We start from the raw sequence: 22,349 nt of genomic DNA on the forward strand, positions 1-22,349 counted from the left end.
AAGGGACAAACAAAGCTATTAAACATGAAAAACACCCCTTCATTTACAAATCAAGTTTTCTTTTTTTTTTAAGACTTGAATAGGTCTCTCAGTCTAAACCACAAAAATGTCAACTAGCACATAAGTCTGGACGTTGGAGATCCAGGTACGGTACATAAGAAAAATAATATATGATAACTAGGCATGACAAACATCAGAAGTACATTTACCTACAGTTAGTAAGTCACATTTTAATGTGTCAGCTTACAAACATATAAAAACTCTAAAACTTGTAAACACCATTTTTCCAGCTGAAGTTAATATTCTTCTATTTTAGATTTTTTTGTTGTCACTTAACAGGCATTGTTTGTGCAAAATAGAAAAACTACATTATCTGATACAGCTATACAGCTGCATTCACTGTCCACCTATTGTTCATTCACACATTGGGCCTGATTCAGAGATGGACGGATTTACACAGCTGCACACAAGCGACCAACCAACTGACGTCACAGGCTGTGATCACCATCTGAACCGTCACAATGGTTGCTCCTTTGGTCAGGCTGCAGTCTGGCCGATACCTGGTCACGCAAGAGGCCAGGAATCGTTAGTCGACGCAGACCCTGGCCTCGTCCATCCTGGAAAACGGAGGCAACGCGCCTCCATTTCTGAAAACGGTGACCAGACATGACCACTCTGCCCCCAAAGCGAGTCAATCATGAACGAGTCCTGCGCAGACCCCTTAACATCGGAGACGTACATTCATCCTCAGATGAATGTACATCTCTCAATCAGGCCTATTGTTAGTAAAGAATCCACATTGTGTAAGTAAACAAATGCAAAGTTAGTAAACATTTAGAATGTTGTCAACAAAAATAATATAAAATAACTGACAACCACAATTTATTTGTATAGTTTAACACAATAGTAAAACCAATGTCCTAATCTCAGGCTTCAGATCTAATTTACAGTCTGTCATTTGCTTGGAATACTGCCCAACAGAAAGAAATGCTTCTTGGATTGGGTAGCAGGGATAGTAGCCAAGACCAGTTACAGAGGAGGTGTGCAGTAGAACATTGGAAAGTGTGACAGGTGGAGGAGAGAATATTATTTTTTTGTTTTCTAACCCTAATCTTCATCCTAGTCCTCCCTCCTGGAGCCTAACCCTAACCATCGGGGTAAGTGCCTAACCCTAACTGTCCTTACTAGAGCTTAACCCTCCAGTAAGTGCCTAAACCTAACCGTCCCTCCTAGAGCTTAACCGTCCGGTAAGTGCCTAACCATAAAAAAAAAATAATGTATCAACCATTTCAATGTCAACCTTTTGACCCTGTTGACCTTTTGTACCAGTCTATCTTCATCCATTTCGAACTTTTGTCCCTGTCTAACCGTCTACCATTTGGTGTCTATCTAGACACGGTCATCCTTTTTACTGTAGATATATTGATTGGAACCCCAAATCATCAGACAAACTAGGGATTCCATTAAAGATAAACTTAAGACACTAAACTGCATGCTCTTCAAACATAAGACTCTTATGCTGGATACACAGTTTTCTGTGTGTACCCAGCGCGACATCGGCAAGTGCAAACACACTTGCTAATGCGTAGCCCTACATGTCGACCCGATCCGCCGGATAGGACGACATATCATCTAGTGTGTACTCAGCCTTACACTTTAATACACTATTGGGGGATATATACGAAGCTCTGAAAATTGATAAATTGGAGAGTGATAAACTACTAACCAATCAACTTCTAACTGTCATGTTACAGGCTGTTTGAAAAAATGACAGCTATGAGCCGATTGGTTGGCACTTTTTCACTCTCCAAGGCTTAGTACATAGACCCATATATCAGGATTATAGGATACTTAAAACCACACTCCCAAGTAGTGTGAAAAATTCACCATACCCAGGGTGCCACTCACCAATACTTTGGCATCTTCAATTATTTTGACAGCCACAGTCAAAAACCTGGGATATGTTAGGCTTCAATAGGGGTAGTGAGAGGGACGACAAATCCGAAACAACAATTTCAATGGAAATTAAGGCAATTGGTCCCACTTACCACAAGTACCCTTGTTATATCCATTTAAGCTGATGACAAGATATTATTTCCAAATGGATCTGCGAGTGCTGTTTTTAGATTGCCACACATGCAGAGATTGGTCAGCCAATGTGATTGTTTTTGACTAAATTGGCCTAAAACTGCAGTTTTGTTGCCCACACTCAAAGTCAATTTGGATAATACTATCATGCACTTGTGCACATCCACCTGACAACTAAAATATTTGGGACCCACAAGTTACCTATAATCAGTCTGAACACTGGATGGCTGGATTTTTGTAATTATCCTACAGTATAGCCTCATGTGTCCCCATTAGCTTTGTGAGGTTTAAGCTCTGAGATCCAATATTCATCTTGCTAATAATGCCATAAAAATAACTAAAATATTTTTTATACATATCAAGTATACCTATAATGTTAAAGAACAGTACAGAGATATGCTATAGGTATTGTAAATAAAGTAAACATTGTTTTATGCAATGTACTCACCTAATATGTGAACAGAAGCAGATATCCTATTGAACTGCTGGCCCATGTAAATGAAGGACCGGTTTCTTGAAATGAAGGACCGGTTTCTTGCTCTGAAGGTGATAGTCCTGATAGATTCCTGAGCCAGTTCCTGCTGTATCAGATGGTTCTTGTGTTGTGATCTGGTCTGGTCTCTGCAAGTTATTTACAGTGCAAATTAGTAACAAATCTTCCCTATGGTGTGAGGTTATTCCCCTCCCTTTCTGCAATCCTGCTTCCCCCGGGCTGTGAGACTGCAGTGTACCCCTTCAGTTAGCTCTCAGTACGGAGGTGAGAGCAGAGAGGAGCCGCCCCTGACCTGGAAATCACAGCATGCATGTGTTAGGTGGAGGTGTGTGCAATGCAGAGTAATATCCTTTCACACACCAGCTGGGTGTTTACAGAGATAGCTACTGTCATAAACACCACTAAGTATTCATCAATGTGTACATTTACTGCAATGCATGTTGGCTGCATTCTTCTCCTAGCAAATACAATGTGATGCAATTTACTTAAGAAACAAAGCCTTACAAAATTATTATTTTTTAACTGAAATTAAAATTGTACTTATGAAATCCAATTTTTGCTGTTCGGTGTCCTTTATGTTCAGATCAAAAAACCCAAATGTTTCGCTGTTGAAATTATGTTCTAGGACATTTACAGTACCTGGAAAAGTCCCTGCTTAAACAATAAAAGAGCAACTGCTCTTCAGTTACTTCATGTAATTATTCTTATTATGCTTTTTATTATTTTTATTATTATTACAGGTCGAGTCTCCCATATCCAAATGCTTGGGACCAGGGGCAGTGGCGTAACTTCATCCCAGGTTCCCGGAGGCAAGATAAATGTTGGTGCACCCTCCCCCCCCCAACTAAAATGTACCATCCCCCAGCACCTATGCCAGCCCCAGCTGCCACCGCCCCCCTTATGCAGTTCCTTTTATATAATGCCCCCAGTAGTTGTCCGCCTATGTAGTGCTCCCCAGTAATGGTCCCCCTATGCAGTACATCCAGTAGTGAGCCCCTTGTAGTTGCCCCCAGTAGTGAGGCCCCTTGTAGTTGCCCCCAGTAGTGAGCCCCCGGTAGTTGCCCCCAGTAGTAGGCCCTTGTAGTTGCCCCCAGTAGTGAGCCCCTGTAGTTGCCCCCAGTAGTGAGCCTCCGGTAGTTGCCTCCAGTAGTAGGCCCCTGTAGTTGCCCCCAGTAGTGAGCCCCTGTAGTTGCCCCCAGTAGTGATGCCCCTGTAGTTGCCCCCAGTAGTGATGCCCCTGTAGTTGCCTCCAGTAGTGAGGCCCCTGTAGTTGCCCCCAGTAGTGAGCCCCCGGTAGTTGCCCCCAGTAGTAGGCCCTTGTAGTTGCCCCCAGTAGTGAGCCCCTGTAGTTGCCCCCAGTAGTGAGGCCCCTGTAGTCGCCCCCAGTAGTGAGCCCCTGTAGTTGCCCCCAGTAGTGATGGCCCCCACCGAGCGCGCACACACAAAAGAAACAAACAAACACCTTTATCCCCGCTCCAGTGCTGCTGCCGTCCGTCCCTGGTGTCTGCTCCTCGGCACTATGGGAGTGACGTCATTACGTCACTCCCATAGTGCACTGTGGGACCCGGAAGACGGAGCTCACTCCTGAGCTCTGTCCCCGGCGTCCGCTCCTCGGCACTATGGGAGTGACGTTATGACGTCACTCCCATAGTACACTGCGGGACCCGGGAGACGGAGGGAGCTCCGTCGTCCGGCTACCGCCAGGAGGATAGGAGCCGGGCGCCTGCTGGTAACACACTCAGCGGGCGCCCGGCAAATGGAGGGTGCAGGGGTGCGACCGCACCCCTTGCACCCTCCGTAGTTACGCCAATGGAGGGATCGGTGCTCCTTCTCCATGCAGCTCCCGGGGATAATGGAGCCAGGTGCCCCCTTCAGGGCTGACGCCCGGCTGCAAATGACACCATTGTCTCCGGGAGTTCCGCCACTGACCAGGGGTTTTTTAGATATCGGAATATTCCGTATTTTGGAATAATTGCATACCATAATGTGATATCTTGAGAATGGGACCCATATCTAAACATAGAATGCATTTATGTTCTATATACACCTTATACACACAGCCTGCAGGTAGTTTTATACAATATTTGTAATAATTTTGTGCATAAAAAAAAAGTGTGTACATACATGAAATTCATTTATGTTTCATATACACCTTATTCACACAGCCTGAAGGTTATTTTATACTGTATTTTGATAATTTTGTGCTTTAAACAAAGTTTGTGTACATTGAACCATCAGAAAGCAAAGGTTTCACTTTCTCAGTCATGCTAACAATATTCCGTATTTCGGAATATTTGTATATGGGAGACTCAACCTTATTATTCTGCATGGTGTTGTCCAAGCTTTCTACTTCAGGTCCCATAGCCTCTACAGGGAGACCTTGGGGGTATAGGTGATGATGGAGTCATCCGGGCATCACGCAGTTAACATTTCTCCCAGGATGCACTGGGTCTCCCTCCTATACCCCGGGCCAGAGGCACATCAGTTTCATCGGGTCACTGCATGCGGTGGGGCTGTTAACACAGCCCTTGAAGATTTTGTTATTTTTTAGTTTTCTTCAAGAGTTGACAGTCCAGGGGACGTCCGCGCTGCTGCTCCGTCACTCCACCGGCGCCGGGGATCTCGGCGGACCTCCGGGGTCTTGGCTAGCAGGGACCCCGGAGGATTCCTGGACTGCGGCTGGGCGCTACGGGAAGCAGATAAGCGGCGGGCACCGAGTCCTGTGCTTCCACTAGACCACCAGGGACACGTGCTGTAAGGGCGCGAGTCCAGCATCCCAGGGGTTAATCGCCGGCCAGGGGAGGCTGTGTTCCCTGTCTAACAGCCGGCTCCTCCTCTCAGCTCTGCGCGCCTTTCCACGGCGGTCTGGCTACGCTGAGCTGCTCTCCTCCTTGGGCCACGCCACCTCTGAGGTCTTCGGCGGCCATTTTCTTGGTGGCAATGTCGTAGTTCTCTCTGTGGCCAGCGTGTGCCCGGTCCCCCTGCATACCTCTCCCTTTTGGGTCAGTGTATACAGCACTATTGCCTACCAGACACTGAGTCTGCGTAGTTGATTATAGTGCCATGGTGCAGGTTCATTTCTGCATTGTATGTGACTTATGCTAGCGCTGTCTGTCTGTGTCTATTTTTCTCACAAACTGTCAGTACCAAACTGTCATTTCTATCTCTGTTTCAATGCCCTGCTTACAGATGTAGTCAGGGTGTTTATGATATCTCACATATATAAAGCTTAGTATGTGTGAGAGTTCTCACACACATACTGTTGTATGTCACACTCTGCCATATCTGAGCAGAAAGCTCCTGCAGCTTGCCCAAGCATCAGACAGGACCAGTAATTTGCCTTCCTAACTAAATAAATATATATATATATATACATATATACATATATATATATATATATACATATATATACAGTCAGGTGCATAAATATTGGGACATTGACAGAATTTTCATATTTTGACCTCTATTCACCACCACAATGGATTTGAAATGAAACAAACAAGATGTGCTTTAACTGCAGACTTCAGCTTTATTTTGAGGGCAATTACATCCAAATCAGGTGAACGGTGTAGGAATTACAACGGTTTCCATATGTGCCTCCCACTTTTTAAGGGGCCAAAAGTAATGGGACTATCAACTCAAAAGCTATTTCATGGACAGGTGTGGTCTATTCCCTCATTATTTCATTATCAATTAAGCAGGTAAAGGGTCTGGAGTTGATTCTAGGTGTGACATTTGGATTTGGAATCAGTTGTTGTCGACTCTCAATATGAGATCCAAAGAGCTGTCATTATCAGTGAAGCAAGCCATCATTAGGCTAAAAAATCAAAACAAACCCATCAGAGAGATAGCAAAAACATTAGGTGTGGCCAAATCAACTGTTTGGAACATTCTTAAAAAGAAAGAACGCACCGGAGAGCTCAGCAACACCAAAAGACTCGGAAGACCACGGAAAACAACTGTGGTGGATGACAGAATAATTATTTCCCTGGTGAAGAAAAACCCCTTCACAACAGTTGGGCAAATCAAGAACACTCTCCAGGAGGTAGGTGTATATGTGTCAAAGTCAACAATCAAGAGAAGACTTCACAAGAGTGAATATAGAGAGTTCACCACAAGATGTAAACCATTGGTGAGCCACAGAAACAGGAAGACCAGATTAGAGTTTGCCCATCAGAGAGATAGCAAAAACATTAGGTGTGGCCAAATCAACTGTTTGGAACATTCTTAAAAAGAAAGAACGCACCGGAGAGCTCAGCAACACCAAAAGACTCGGAAGACCACGGAAAACAACTGTGGTGGATGACAGAAGAATTATTTCCCTGGTGAAGAAAAACCCCTTCACAACAGTTGGGCAAATCAAGAACACTCTCCAGGAGGTAGGTGTATATGTGTCAAAGTCAACAATCAAGAGAAGACTTCACAAGAGTGAATATAGAGAGTTCACCACAAGATGTAAACCATTGGTGAGCCACAGAAACAGGAAGACCAGATTAGAGTTTGCCAAACAACATCTAAAAAAGCCATTACAGTTCTGGAACAACATCCTATGGACAGATGAGACAAAGCGCCTGATTCAGACCCACTCGCGAGCGGCTGTCCGCTCGCAAGTGGGTCGATGGTCTGCACTGCGCATGCGCACGACGGAGGGAGCTCCGTCGTGCGCATGCGCGAGACGCGACGAGCGAAGGACTTTCCTTCGCTCGTTGTGTCTGATCAAAGGGGGCGTGCTGTCGTTGTTGATTGACAGCACGCCCCCTTTGGTGGGCGTGCCGGGGGTGTGCCTCCCAGACGGGGGCGTTCCCAAGGGAACGCCTACCGTCAGAAGCCGGCCCCACTGACATCACTAGTCATGTCAGTGGGAGTGATTTTGGCTCTGATAGAGCCAAAATCACTCCGGGCCTTGCGGTTCAGAAACTCAACCGCAGGCTTCGGCTCGCAGTGGCAATGGTTACGATGGTCAAGACCATCGCGACCATCATCCTGCACGCTCGTATATGCTGTGGGTGGTGACCCACAGCTATACGAGCGTCCAGGAGGACGCTCCATAATTATGAAGGTGGGCCCTGATTCAGAGCAAGCGCTCTGGTCAGAGCGTCCGGCTCTGAATCAGGGCCAAAGATCAACTTGTACCAGAGTGATGGGAAGAGAAGAGTATGGAGAAGGAAAGGAACTGCTCATGATCCAAAACATATCACCTCATCAGTGAAGCATGGTGGTGGTAGTGTGTTGGCGTGGGCATGTATGGCTGCCAATGGAACTGGTTCACTTGTATTTATTGATGATGTGACTGCTAACAAAAGCAGCAGAATGAATTCTGAAGTGTTTCGGGCAATATTATATGCTCATATTCAGTCAAATGCTTCAGAACTCATTGGACGACGCTTCACAGTGCAGATGGACAATGACCCGAAGCATACTGTAAAAGCAACCAAAGAGTTTTTTAAGGTTAAAAAGTGGAATGTTATGCAATGGCCAAGTCAAACACCCCTGACCTGAATCCGATTGAGCATGCATTTCACTTGATGAAGACAAAACTGAAGGGAAAATGCTCCACGAACAAACAGGAACTGAAGACATTTGTGGTAGAGGCCTCGCAGAGCATCACCAGGGATGAAACCCAGCGTCTGGTGATGTCTATGCGTTCCAGACTTCAGGCTGTAATTGCCTGCAAAGTATTTGCAACAAAGTATTAAAAAGTGAAAGTTAGATTTAGGATTGTTTAGTTTGTCCCATTACTTTTGGCCCCTTAAAAAGTGGGAGGCACATATAGAAACCGTTGTAATTCCTACACCGTTCACCTGATTTGGATGTAATTACCCTCAAATTAAATCTGAAAGTCTGCAGGTAAAGAACATCTTGTTTGTTTAATTTCAAAGCCATTTGTGGTGGTGAATAGAGGCCAAAATATGAAAATTCTGTCAATGTCCCAATATTTATGCACCTGACTGTATGTATGTATATATACATATATATATACATATATATATATATATATACATACATACATATATATATATACTTAGTGGTGGCATTAATACTCAGTGCCGTATTGTGTGCGATACTGCTCTACAGCTACGTTTGGGAGAGACAATACTGTGCGCTCTGCCACACCCACTCTGCTATTTTGCAGGTCAGGTGCTGCAGGTTTATGTGAGGAGGAGCTGGTGCAGGATGGATTAGGTGGTATAATCCACCAGGCCCTTCTAATGTCCAGGTACCTGTGCAGGAACCCCCTTGGGCTTCCTTTTATTTCAGGTCCTGGCTACTATTGCGGGCAGCTTTGCAGTGCCAGCTGTTTTCCCCTCTATGGGGTTAACACAGCAGTCTGTTGCAACTACAGATTACTGGTATGCAGATTCCTCCTGTGCCAACCTCCAGGGGTAGATGGCGGCTACCTCCACTGCTCTACAGACCTGTTGCAGTAGGAGAAAGCCGCTAAGCCATTTAGGCGTACTCTAGTGTCATCATAGTCCACACAACTCTCTGAGATGTCATCTGATTACGGAGAGATTGCGGATGTCTCTAACCCTGAGTCCCCTCCACTGGAGATGGAGGCTTGGTTTGGGGGTTACTATTACTGCTTTGGTGTGAACTGTCAGAGCCGTCTGGGTCATAGAGGATAATGAACCAGCTCCTCTGTTCAAGCAGGCTCTGTTTGTACAAATAAAGGGCTACTTCTGCGGAATTCCCTTTACCGGATCAGTTAGTTGATCGCAGGGCTACAACATTGCGAACACCCGGTAAGTGATATCAACCTCAGGGACGTTTGGCTGAGTGTTATCCATTTCCTGAAGTTCCTTACACGAAATGGAACTCATCCTCTGCAGTGGACATGTAGTATGGTTAATTACAAGTGCTACGTAACCTATGCCTTTCATTTCTTCCCTGAAGGTTAGGAAGGTGGTGGTTTTTCAGACGTCTATATACCTTCTCTCAAATGCATTTAGGCCTCAGAGGTTTTTTGGTTGGTAACATCAGAGATGCAGCCACACATATTGGGAAGGCTGTTCTGGATATCACTCCTGACTTCCTGTGCCTCGGCAGCAGCTGTTGCAGCTCACTGTTTCCTGTGATGACATTCTTGGAAGGCAGATGCTGATTCCAAGAAAGGCTTACAATGCTTCCCATACACTGGAGAAGTATTGTTTGGTCCTGACATAGACAGGATTGTGGACATGTTGGCAGCAGTTAATTCTGCGTTTCTGCTTTCGACTGCGGCTTCAGCAAAGCCTTGCACCTTCTCCTTTCGATCCTTACATCCTCAAGGTTAGCCCACAGGTCAGATCTTTGCAAGGCCATCAGCTTCCGGTAGGGCTGTCAAACCTACGAAACAAGACGTCCTCCTTCCAAGTCAGAGGATAAACCCTCAGCCTAATGGGATGGACCTCAATATGGGGGATACCAGGGTGGGAGGCCACCTTCTTCTGGTCACCCAGTGTTGGTGTCGGACCACCGTAGACACATGGGTAATAGAAGTAGTCTCTCACGGGATGACATGGCCTTACAAATCCAGAAAGACGTTCGATCCTTGCTTCAAAGAAGTCATAGTGCCGGTCCCGTTGCCCCAGAGAGGAACGGGTTGTTATTCCAAACTCTTTCTGGTTCAAAATCCAAACGGATCCCAGCCTATCCTCAATCTTATGTCCCTGAACAAATTCCTCAGGGTACCTCAGTTCAGGCTGGAAACACTATGCTCAATAATATGGCTATGGATCCTGGGGTTTTATGGTGTCTCTGGATATTCAGCATGTATGCCTGCATATTCCACTTGCTTCGGCTCACCAGCTTTTCTCAGGTTTGCTGTACTGTAACAACATTTCCAGTTTCGGGCTCTGCTGTTTGGCCTATCTACTACACCTTGGGTGTTTACCAAAATTATGGCGGTAATGACAGCCCATCTGCGGCGGCAGGGGATCCGCCTGATACCATTCCTGGACTACTTTTTACTGTTGGCAGGGTCTCCAGAGGGATTTCACCATCACCTACAGCTGCCTATATCTATGCTACAGATGCACGAATGGTTAATCAATTGGAAGAAGTCCTTCCTGATCTCATCCCTAAAGGATGCTACATCTGGGAGCTCTGCTGGATTCACAACAGCAGCAGATCTTTCTGTCTACGGAAAAGATCTCCACTTTACTGACGCAAGTACGCAGATGCCTTCACAGTCGCTGAGTGTCCATCCACTCAGCAATGCTGTTACTGGGTTTCTTAGTGCCGGCGTTCGACATGGTGAAAAATGCCCAGTTTCATTCCTGGCCTCTGCAGAAATTGATCTTCTCCAGGTGGGACAGATTACCCCCTCAGATAAAGCAAAAGATGGTGCTTTCTCCGAAGGTGCATCTGTCTCTTGCTTGGTGGCTGCAGATGGGCCACCTCACTAGGGGGCACCCCTTTTGGGTTCCGGTCTAGGTCCTACTGACAACGGATGCCAGTCTCCAGGGTTGGGGCGCAGTGACAGGTCCCTGCTCAATTCAGACGGTGGACAACATATTGGAACTTTGGGTGGTCTTCAGGACCCTGCAGCTAGCCAAACTCATACTTCACGGAAAGCCTGTGCAAGTTCAGGCAGACAACGCCAAGACATGGCTTACATCAACCATCAAGGAGGAACTTGAAGGAGGCAATGACAGAGGTGTCACTCTTTCTGACATGGACAGAAGGTCATCTCCCAGCCATATCGGCAGTGTTCATTCCAGGAGTTCTCAATTGGGAAGTGGACTTCCTCAGCCATTACGACGTGCATCCCGGGGAATGGTCTCTTCATCCAGAAGTGTTGAATCTCCTAGTGGACAAGTGGGGCCTTCCGGACATGGACCTCATGGCCTCCAGACACAATCACAAACTGCCAGTGTACGGGTCCAGGAGAAGAGACACCAAGGCTCTCTTGGTAGATGCTCTGTCAGTTAAGTGGACCTTCCAGTTTGCATACCTGTTTCCTCCAATCTCCCTTCTTCCTCGAGTACTTACAAAGTTCAAACAAGAAGGAGGCACTGTCCTGCTGGTGGCTCCAGTGTGACCCAGACATCACTGGTACTCAGCTCTTCATTGACACTCCGTTGCTGTTGCCTCAACGTTCAGACCTGTTGTCTCAGGGTCCTTGCCTTTACCTGGACCTGGGTCATCTGTCTTTGACAGCGTGGCTCTTGAGTCATCCCTCCTAAGGTCCAAGGGTTTATCTGGCTCTGTGGTTAACACCATGCTCAGAGTGCGTAAACGGCCTCTGCCTGGATTTACTACAGGGTGTGGAACACCTGCTTTCAGTGGCGTTGTCCCAGCGGTTATGACCCCCAGGTATTTCGGATATCCAGTGTTTTGGCTTTCCTGCAGGCGGGTTTGGATCTTGTTCTCTGCCTTGCCTCACTGAAGGTGCATGTATCTGCTCTTCCAGTCTGGTTCCAGTGAAGTATTGCGCTTCTTCCTGAAATCCGCGCTTTCCTACAGGGTGTCCTTTGCATTCAGCCTCCTTTTTGTCCCTCCTTTGGCACCTTGGGATTTGGCTGTTGTCCTTAGGGCCCTGCATTTGAACCCCTGGACTCAGTGGATCTCAATGGCTTGCAGCTTGTTTTTCTTTTGGCTATTGCTTCCACCAGAAGAGTGTCAGACTTGGGGGCTCTCTCTTGCCGTTCCCCATTTCTTGTCTTTTACGAGGACAGGGCGGTGCCTCGGTCTCGCCCTGGGTTACTTTCTAAGGTGGTTTCTAGTTTACACATTAATGAGGAAATTATTGTACCAGCCTTTAATTTTCCAGACCTTTCGGAAGGTGAGGCCTCTTTGAAAGTGATACATGCCCTCAGGATTTCTGTGGACCGTATCAGTTCCCTTCAGAAGTCAGAGTTTGTCCTCTATTGCTTTCACAAGAAGGGATGGCCAGTCAATGAACACACTTTGGCTAGATGGCTTTGCATGCCGATCTCTGAGGCTTACATTCGTGAGGGCCTTCCAGTGCTGCCCTCTGTTACTGTTCATTCTACTCGGTCTGTGGGTCCTTAGTGGGCAGTTTGCCATGGCGCCTCGGCTGTTCAACTGTGTAAGGCGGCCACGTGGTCGTCTGTCCAGACCTTTCTGAGGTATTATGCATTTCATACCTTTGCCTCTCAGGATGCTTCCTTTGGGCTGCGGATTTTCCTCTCTGCACAGGAGCGTCCCCACCCTTAAAGGGACTGCTTTTGGACATCCCCAAGCTCTCCTGGTGGAGCCTATGGACCCTGAAGTAGAAAATGAAAGATATGGTAAGAACTTACCTTTGTTATCTCTCTATCTATGAAATCCATAGGGTCCACAGAGCACCCACTCTGATGCACCCGTGCTCCAGATGGCATTTGCTCTGGTTACCGGTTTTCCGTCTCCTTTTGTGTGAGAATGTGATTCTTGAGTGTCCCAGACTTTCTTCTCTCTCTTTTCTCCTCCTCCAGCCTTTGGCTTTCTAATAAACTGAGGTGCCTCTGCCCCGGGGGCGGGGTATAGGAGGGAGAATTTTACTGTATGGTGCCCATATGACTCCATCATCACCTATACCCCCATGGTCTCCCTGTGGACCCTATAGACTTTGTAGAAAGAGAGATAACAAAGGTAAATTCTTACCATATCTCTCATTTTCTGCATATGTTGCAGCATTGGATTTTGCTCTTATTGATATGCAAGGACTGATGAAGTGATGTGCAGCCATGGGGGTGAGTGTTTAGGGAGGGACGGTGGTGTTAATTTAATTATATCAGTGTTTGGTTGTGCTTAAAAAATTACATTACCATGTACACAGAATAAGAGGACTCTGAGAATTGCATACAGCAGTGTTTCCAAAACTCCAAAACGTGGTCCTCAAGGCATCCTAATTCTGCGTATACACCTATAGATATATCTGTCCAATCTGTCTGGTGGGATGGAAAATCTGGTAATGTATGGGAGCAAATAACAATAGAAATTTGCTTCCAAACAATGGAAAACGGACCAGGTTTTCCTTCCCACCAGACAGATTGGACAGATATATTGGAATGGGTATGTAATGACGGTTGTTGGGATGCTTGCTGTCAGAATACCAACAGCGGCATCCCGATGGTTGCTATCCCGACAGGGGTCAGGTAAGTATACTTACCCTTCCCCCTTCCCCCCTAACCCTCCCTTCCTGTAGTCTATCCCTAACCCTCCTCATTAGTGCCTAAACCTAACTCTCCCCCCTTAGTGCCTAACCCCCCCCAATTGGTGGTGCCTAACCCTAACCTCCCCCCTAAAACCTAACGCTAACCTTGCTACGCTCCCTAAACCTAACCCTCCCCCCATCGATAACGCTAAGGGCGCCCTGGACTTACCTTGTTCGGGCTGGCGTTCTGGCATCGGGATTAAGATTCGACGTCTATCCTATGCTACCCCGTCGCAAGCACTGCGATCACTGCAGGCTTAAATACAACCAAGTAACGTGCCCAATTACGCCTCCATGCTAATTATGGACGCCCATTAAATGCCGTTTTGACTCCCAGACACGCCCGCATTCGCAGCACCACTCCCCAGTTCACAAGCACCTTCCCCTGTTACCACACACAAACGGCACTATATGTCAGTCATAGTACACACACTGCGATGCATATGCATGTGCACATGGGCGACTATCGGCCATAGCATGCGATCGCGGCTTAGCGTCCGGGTCTGAATCGGCCCCATTGTGCCTTATAACCAATAAAGGGAAATGGTACTAAAATGGTACTAATGATCCCATTTGAATGTACATATCTCTGTTTTTTCTTTTGTTTATCAGCTTCATAATGGGGGTAGGGTTTATTCAGGGAGATTTCTAGACTCTTCAGGGAGTCAGGGAGATTACTACTATTTCAGGGAGACTCCCTGACAATCAGGGAGAGTTGGCAAGTATGCTTTAAATGCCAGGGCCTATTTTTAGTCCCAGTCTGGCCCTGGATAACACATCTCCAGGTGGCATTATTATCAAAGGGTATTTTTTCACAATGTATTTTTAGTAAATCTGTGCAGATCACATTTCCCATTACAAGTAAGGAAAATGCGATTTGCTTACTAAAAATATGTGAGAATTAGGGTTTGGAGTAAAATTTTATGAATTCTATTTCAATTGCCCTTTAGTAAATTCATGTGATACTAAAATAATGTGAAAAGGGTTATTGTAGTAAAAATAATGTTAAAACATAGGACAGGCTTGCCTACCCTCCCGATTTGGCCAGGAGCCTCCCAATTTTCGGGTGCCACTCCCGGCCCCCCCGGAAAGGCAGGCAAGCCTCCCGGAATCCCCCAGCCCTCCCCCCAGAAAAAACTAGAAACACCTGCAGCGGGGGGGGGCGGTGACGCGATTCGCGCTGAATCGCGTCATCGTAGCCCCGCCCCCTGCTTCACAATGCCGAAAATAACAGCATTGTGAAGAGCGGGTGGGGCCACGATGATGCGATCGCGTGGCCCCGTCCCCGGCTCTGCCTCCAATGTGATGTCAGTGACCAGCCACGCCCCCCACTGTTAGCCGACAATCAGCTCCCTCTCGGACGTGAACCCCTTAATTTTAGGGACGCTGGTATAGAGGAGCCTTGACGACGGCCCAGCGCTTATTCATATATTTGCAAATGTATGTAAACCAATACCTCTGAATTTCTATTATCATGTAGGATTCAAGTATTTTTGATTTATCTGCACTGTGGTGGGGGGCAATTTTCTTTTTTCTGTGTTCAGTGTAAACCCCGCCCTTTACAAGCACCTGTAGTATATTAAGCTGATTGAGCAACTACCATATTTTTTGCTTGCAGTTTGGAGGCATGAAAGGAGTCAGCATTAGGAGGAGGTGCTGATCCTTATAGTGCCATGTGGAGGTTTTTTGGGGTACCTGAAAGGTAAGTTAGCTCTCAGCTCATACATGTACTGTTATCATGCAGTACATCAATTTGTTATTATATGACCCAGAGTGGGTGCTACTATTATGTAGCAATAATTATTTTGGGGTGAGCATTTGGGAGTGGGGCCCCCGGGATTGTTCTGGCTGGACCTTGCTCATGGCATCACCACTTAATTCACATAGAATATTTTTTCACTTTTCTATGCGTTTGTGTATTATTTTTGTCATTTTAATTCTTTTACATCTCATTAACACTTATTGATTTATCTTTACACACCTATCCTTTAACACTTCACTATCACCTTTTTTCCCCTTTTCGTGTGATGCCCTGGGGATGGTCCTTGGTTGGATTTTTTTGGGGTGCCTTGCTTCTCAGACGTGAACCCCTTAATTTTAGGGACGCTGGTATAGAGGAGCCTTGACGACGGCCCAGCGCTTATTCATATATTTGCAAATGTATGTAAACCAATACCTCTGAATTTCTATTATCATGTAGGATTCAAGTATTTTTGATTTATCTGCAGTGTGCTGGGGGCAATTTTCTTTTTTTTGTGTTCAATAATAAGTGATAACCTGCTCAGCAAAGTAAATGGAACTTGTGAACTGCTATGGTAGATAGTATGTTTATGCAAATAGTGTATACTTAATATTTTAAATATTTATAATTAGCTCTAACTGGCTCTCACATTGTACTTGGCCTCACTAACATCTTTTGTTTAGATTTCAGATTGTACTTTGAAGAAGATGAGTCACGACAGACTAATGGGGACAGATGACTATTTTTCTTTTTTTAAGTGACCTGATTTCAGCCTCATCGGGTGGCAGGAGTCCATGCCATAGAAGGGTGCAATACAGATGAGACATAGTGGGCCCATTGGGCAGCAGCACAGTTCGCACTTCCCTAATTTTGACCCTGGTAGGACTGGCAGCATCTAAAATTAATTTGACACTATTAAAATCTCGTAAGTAATTCACTTTCAGTAGGTAGTTCACTTCAAATATCCATTCCACAACAGAGTGTATATGTGTCTTTGCACGTGGTATGCATCGCTGTTGTATTAATCATTTGTCTTGCTCGCACACTTTCCTAATTGTGTTTCCAGTGTGTGTGTTTATTTGAGCACCAAAATAATAATCAGGGATGGATGTATCATATCTTGGAGAGAGGTAAAGAGGAGAACTTGCCCATAGCAACCACTCATCTACCACTGCCTGGCAACATGATGACTTATTCCCTGACTTGAGACCAACAGCAAGGGAGTTGAAAACGACAGTTGAGTGTAGAAGTGGTTCAGGGCTGGTGAGCTACTGTGACACCCATATAATTAACAAGTACCTTTCTTTTTTCCCCCAAAAAAGTAATTACAATAATTTAACAATATTGCATTAAAAATACATTGCATTTTTTAACGGTACTGTTCTGGTAACGCTATCCGTATATTGTACGTAAACCTACTCCACTTTTTAGGGTTGGTCCACAGCTCATAGGCAAGTAGAGTGTACTTAATCCCCAAGCTAAACTTTGCCAGCCAGACTCTGTTACTAGTTATACTGTAAGTTACACATAGATCCATCCTTATAGTACCTTGTCTCCACATGAAGCTCTACCTGGTACCTCCACATTGTATTCATTTCCTGCGTTGCAGGCAGGAAGAGACACTTCAAGGAGGGATTCAGCACTCATAGCAATACTGGTCATATTAGCTATCGCCTTTGCTTTCAACAGTCAGAGACCCGTTCAAGGATCCAATTGATCCATATCTGCCAGTGAGAATAAGGGTGCGCAGACTCTAGTACACCTTTGACAGGGAATGGTAATTACGGGGACTATTAATAGGCTATTTGTAGGAAACAAGGTCAATGCATTTTGCTCAGAGTAAAAGCTGGTAACTAGTGGAGTTTTCTAGAGATCAGTCCTGGATGCTGTTTTGTATCATGTATTTATTACTGATATTACCAGTGGTCTACTAGAGAAGGAATATATTAATTCAGATGATCAAAGACTTGCAACAGGGTTGCATTCATTCCTACAATGGAGGTGAGCAGATCAGGACAGGGGTGTGAGCACAAATAGAGCTGTAAAGCCCTACTCTGCCCCTTATATGCCTTTGTACCCCTAATATCACCACCAGTGGCAGGTGCATGCGTTCACTGCTCAGTACTGCTGAAATCGATACGGAAAAGCGGTATGAGGTTGATAATCCATAAGGGGGAACATGAATTGTATAATGATTTACATAAAATATACAAATGTAGGTCAATACATGCGATTAGGGACAAGGTGGGGGGCCCAGGCTTATTCGAGAGGGCCGGCCGGGGGCCTGGATGCACGGTGCGCTTCGCCACTTAGTGGTACTGCACACAGTATTGTACATTGTTTTTATTTAAGAAGGTGGTGTCCCGAATTTGGGCAGACACCCCCAATACCACCTGGGCCCGCCGTATAATTTAAAGGCCATGCCTGTGACGGTATGTAGTCAGGAAGCTGACGGTCGAAATTCTGACTGCCGGCTTCCCGACTGTCAAATCCCGGCAGGGGTCTAATGATTGGCGACAAAATCCCGACACCTATCATTACCCCTACGCCAGGAGCCCGACGGCACCTTCCACGGGAGGGTAAGGTTTAGGCTGCGGGGAGGGGGAGTTAGGTTTAGGCACTAGGGGGGAGGTTCGGGTTAGGCACCCTTAATGGAGGGTTAGGGTTAGTTAATTTGCTTACCCCGTTGGGATCTTCACTTCCGGTCTTCCGACGTCGGGATTTGAACCGCCGGACTTAGGTAATCATACTGATCCCCCTGTGACAGACACGAAAAATCCAACAGCAGAATCTAGAAAAAATGAGGTGATGCCAAGAACACCAGGGGACAGGGACCTTCCAATTATAGGGCCGGATTCTGATTTGGGAGTAAAGCAGAATAGAGCAAGTAACTTCGTATCTTGGTGAAACCATGCTGCACTGCGGGTGGGCCAAAGTAAGATTTTGATTTTAGTGATATTTAGATATGAGAGGGGTGTGCCCAAACTGAAATTTAAACTGCAGTGTAAAAAATAAAGCTGGCCAGTGTTGTGGTCTACATGCAAATCAACCAGTATTTACCCCACATGCAAAAATAATAAATGTATTTGCACCACTTATATTGCAGCATGGTTTGTCCAGGTGCACAATTAGGCCGGATACACATGAAGGAGATATATTGAACTATATATCGTTCTGATACAGATTGGTATCATATATCGGCCATATCACTGTGTGTACCCTCAATAGCGCGTTCTTGTGCATCGTCAGCAACGTCGTCTCATCTCATGGTCTGCATGTCAGATGGGACGGCATCGCTGACGACTGCATGCAGGTGAATGCAGGATGAAAGGGTATACCGTGCGGTCGTACACCGGGTTGTGCAGTGTGCACGGCTGCCCATTATATCCTTCCATCAGGCGTCTGGTCAGCTGGGATATACGTCTTTCTGATATGTTCCCGGCCTTACTTTCTCTTTTTTGCTTTACTGCCAGTCAGGCCCATAGTTCCAGATGATATGAAGGATAGCAAGCTACTTATTTGTACTTAGTTGTATGGGAAAAGGGAGATTATATTCCACTATATGGGTCACTAGTACTGTGCAGTTCTGGAGGCACTATAAAAAAAAATATAGAAGAAAATTCAAATGTGTGTGTGAGCTGTACAAGAAAACTTATCAGGAAAGACCTCAAGAGCTCTGCCCATGTACTGATAAGAGAAGAGACTGTGATGGTATAATAGGAACATTACATATATATTAAATGTATTAGCAGAATTCAGGAGGATAGTATTTTTTAAAATATTTCTAGAGCAATTGGATACACTTAAAAATTGGAGGCAGAATTCCTCTCAGGTAACAAAAGGGTGATCGATTCATACTATAGTCTCCCAGCAATTCATTGGAGTACTAGAAGGGTATAATAATTCAAGGGATTGCTTATAATAAACACATGCCTCCCAACCATAGCCATTTTGGTAGACAGTCCCGCTTTTCGGGCACTGTCACGCTGTCCCACCAGCAGGGCCACAGTGTTCCACTGCCTTGCTTAGCAAGCGGTGAATGGATGACGAGTGGCGTGCAATATTGTTGTTTTTTTTTTACCAGAGCTAAATATATATATATATACACATATATACACATACACATACACATACACACACGATCGGCGGCACTCCGGCATAAATAAAACGAATACGCAGGATAATGTTCTAACATTTCGATGCTTTATTGCATCTTTGTCAAGGTACAAAATGCATAACAAACACATTTACTTATACCCCTCACCACACCACGTGCATCGCTGCGGCTTCCGGGTCCGGCTAAGGAGCGCCCACTTGTGACGTCATCAGCACGACCCCTGTTGCCCAGCAACAATACTAACAACAAATAAGACATAACAGCATATCACAATGAGGAGAGGATAAATATAATCCCTAAAACATGTAAATACATTGGCCCTCATTCAGAGCCGTACGCTCTGAGCAGAGCGCACGCTCTGAATGAGGGCCGGGCTCCATTTTCATGGAGCGTCCTCCTGGACGCTCGTATAGCTGTGGGTCACCACCCACAGGCTATACGAGCGTGCTTTGTGATGGCCGCGATGGTCGAGACCATCGCGACCATCGAAATTGCGAGCCGGAGCCTGCGGTTAAGGTTTTCAACTGCAAGCTCCGGAGTGATTTTGGCTCTATCAGAGCCAAAATCACTCCCACTGACATCACTAGTGATGTCAGTGGGCCGGCTTCTGACGGGAGGCATTCCCGTGGGAACGCCCCCGTCAGGGAGGCACGCCCCCGGCACGCCCACCAAAGGGGGCGTGCTGTCAATCAACATTGACAGCACGCCCCCTTTGATCGGACACAACGAGCGAAGGACTTTCCTTCGCTCGTCGCGTCTGGCGCATGCGCACGACGGAGCTCCCTCCGTCGTGCGCATGCTCAGTGCATAACATCGACCCACTTGCGATCGGACAGCCGCTCGCGAGTGGGTCTGAATCAGGCCCATTGTTCACAAAAGTTCACATAACGTATAAGCAGATAATCAATGTGAATCAAATAGCAATAATAGACATTCTCAATAATAAGCTTGCAAAAAAATCACGATGCACCTCATATATATCAACACATTGAATTAGCAGATGAATGCAGCAGGGGAAAACATTACAACTACTTCCTACTGGAAACAATGTAGTCCCAAGTTCTCATTCAATCCTTTTGGTTGTAATGTGCCCTGTCTATGAATCCAGCGTGCCTCACATTGGAGCAGTTTACGCGATCGATTACCTCCCCGATTAGACAATGGAATATGATCTATGATGATATACTTGAGGGCAGATAAATTATGGCCCGCCTCCAAAAAATGCCTTGCCACCGGCTGGTCACTGGCGGCAGCTGAAAGGGCATCCCTAATGGCCGACCGGTGTAAGGCCATTCGCTCTCTAAGGGTCTGATCAGTTTTGCCAATATAGCTGAGACCACATGGACAAGTGATCATGTATACCACAAACTTAGTAGTACATCCCACCCGGTGACGGATAGAGTACCGTTTACCACTATGTGGGTGAAGAAAACTATCACCGGTACTCAAATATCTACAGGTTAGACAATTCAGACATTTATAGCATCCATTTATAGTTATATATAAATTATATATATATATATATATATATATACACACACACACATACACACAAACACACTGTAGGTATATACAGTCAGGTGCATAAATATTGGGACATGGACAGAATTTTCATATTTTGGCCTCTGTTCATCACCACAATGGCTTTGAAATGAAACAAACAAGATGTGCTTTAACTGCAGACTTTCAGATTTGATTTGAGGGTAATTACATCCAAATCAGGTGAACGGTGTAGGAATTCCAACAGTTTCTACATGTGCCTCCCACTTTTTAAGGGGCCAAAAGTAATGGGACTATCAACTCAAAAGCTATTTCATGGACAGGTGTGGGCTATTCCCTTGTTATTTCATTATCAATTAAGCAGGTAAAAGGTCTGGAGTTGATTCTAGGTGTGACATTTGCATTTGGAATCAGTTGCTGTCGACTCTCAATATGAGATCCAAAGAGCTGTCACTAACAAGCCATCATTAGGCTGAAAAATCAAAACAAACCCATCAGAGAGATAGCAAAAACATTAGGTGTGGCCAAATCAACTGTTTGGAACATTCTTAAAAAGAAAGAATGCACCAGAGAGCTCAGCAACACCAAAAGACCTGGAAGACCACGGAAAACAATTGTGGTGGATGACAGAAGAATAATTTCCCTGGGGAAGAAAAACCCCTTCACAACAGTTGGCCAAATCAAGAACACTCTCCAGGAGGTAGGTGTATATGTGTCAAAGTCAACAATCAAGAGAAGACTTCACAAGAGTGAATATAGAGGGTTCACCACAAGATGTAAACCATTGGTAAGCCACAAAAACAGAAAGACCAGATTAGAGTTTGCCAAACAACATCTAAAAAAGCCATTACAGTTCTGGAACAACATCCTATGGACAGATGAGACCAAGATCAACTTGTACCAGAGTGATGGGAAGAGAAGCGTATGGAGAAGGAAACTGCTCATGATCCAAAACATACCACCTCATCAGTGAAGCATGGTGGTGGTAGTGTCATGGCGTGGGCATGTATGGCTGCCAATGGAACTGGTTCTCTTGTATTTATTGATGATGTGACTGCTGACAAAAGCAGCAGAATCAATTCTGAAGTGTTTCGAGCAATATTATATGCTCATATTCAGTCAAATGCTTCAGAACTCATTGGACGGTGCTTCACAGTGCAGATGGACAATGACCCGAAGCATACTGCAAAAGCAACCAAAGAGTTTTTAAGGCTAAAAAGTGGAATGTTATGCAATGGCCAAGTCAATCCCCTGACCTGAATCCGATTGA

The 22,349-nt window shown here is 45.5% G+C and overlaps 1 long non-coding RNA gene across 1 annotated transcript in view; it reads right to left on the reverse strand.

Annotated features, from left to right (window-relative positions):
* The window catches only part of LOC148524528 (uncharacterized), a 125,622-nt gene that overhangs the window by 97,984 nt on the left and 5,289 nt on the right, over window positions 1–22,349 (reverse strand). Inside the window, exon 2 of the long non-coding RNA XR_015878366.1 lies at window positions 2,537–2,709. This is a non-coding gene — a long non-coding RNA (uncharacterized LOC148524528). The remainder of the gene's footprint in view (window positions 1–2,536; window positions 2,710–22,349) is intronic.

This window comes from Taudactylus pleione, unplaced genomic scaffold (assembly GCF_031769625.1).
Source record: "Taudactylus pleione unplaced genomic scaffold, aTauple2 ptg000117l, whole genome shotgun sequence".
Classification (NCBI taxonomy): domain Eukaryota; kingdom Metazoa; phylum Chordata; class Amphibia; order Anura; family Myobatrachidae; genus Taudactylus; species Taudactylus pleione.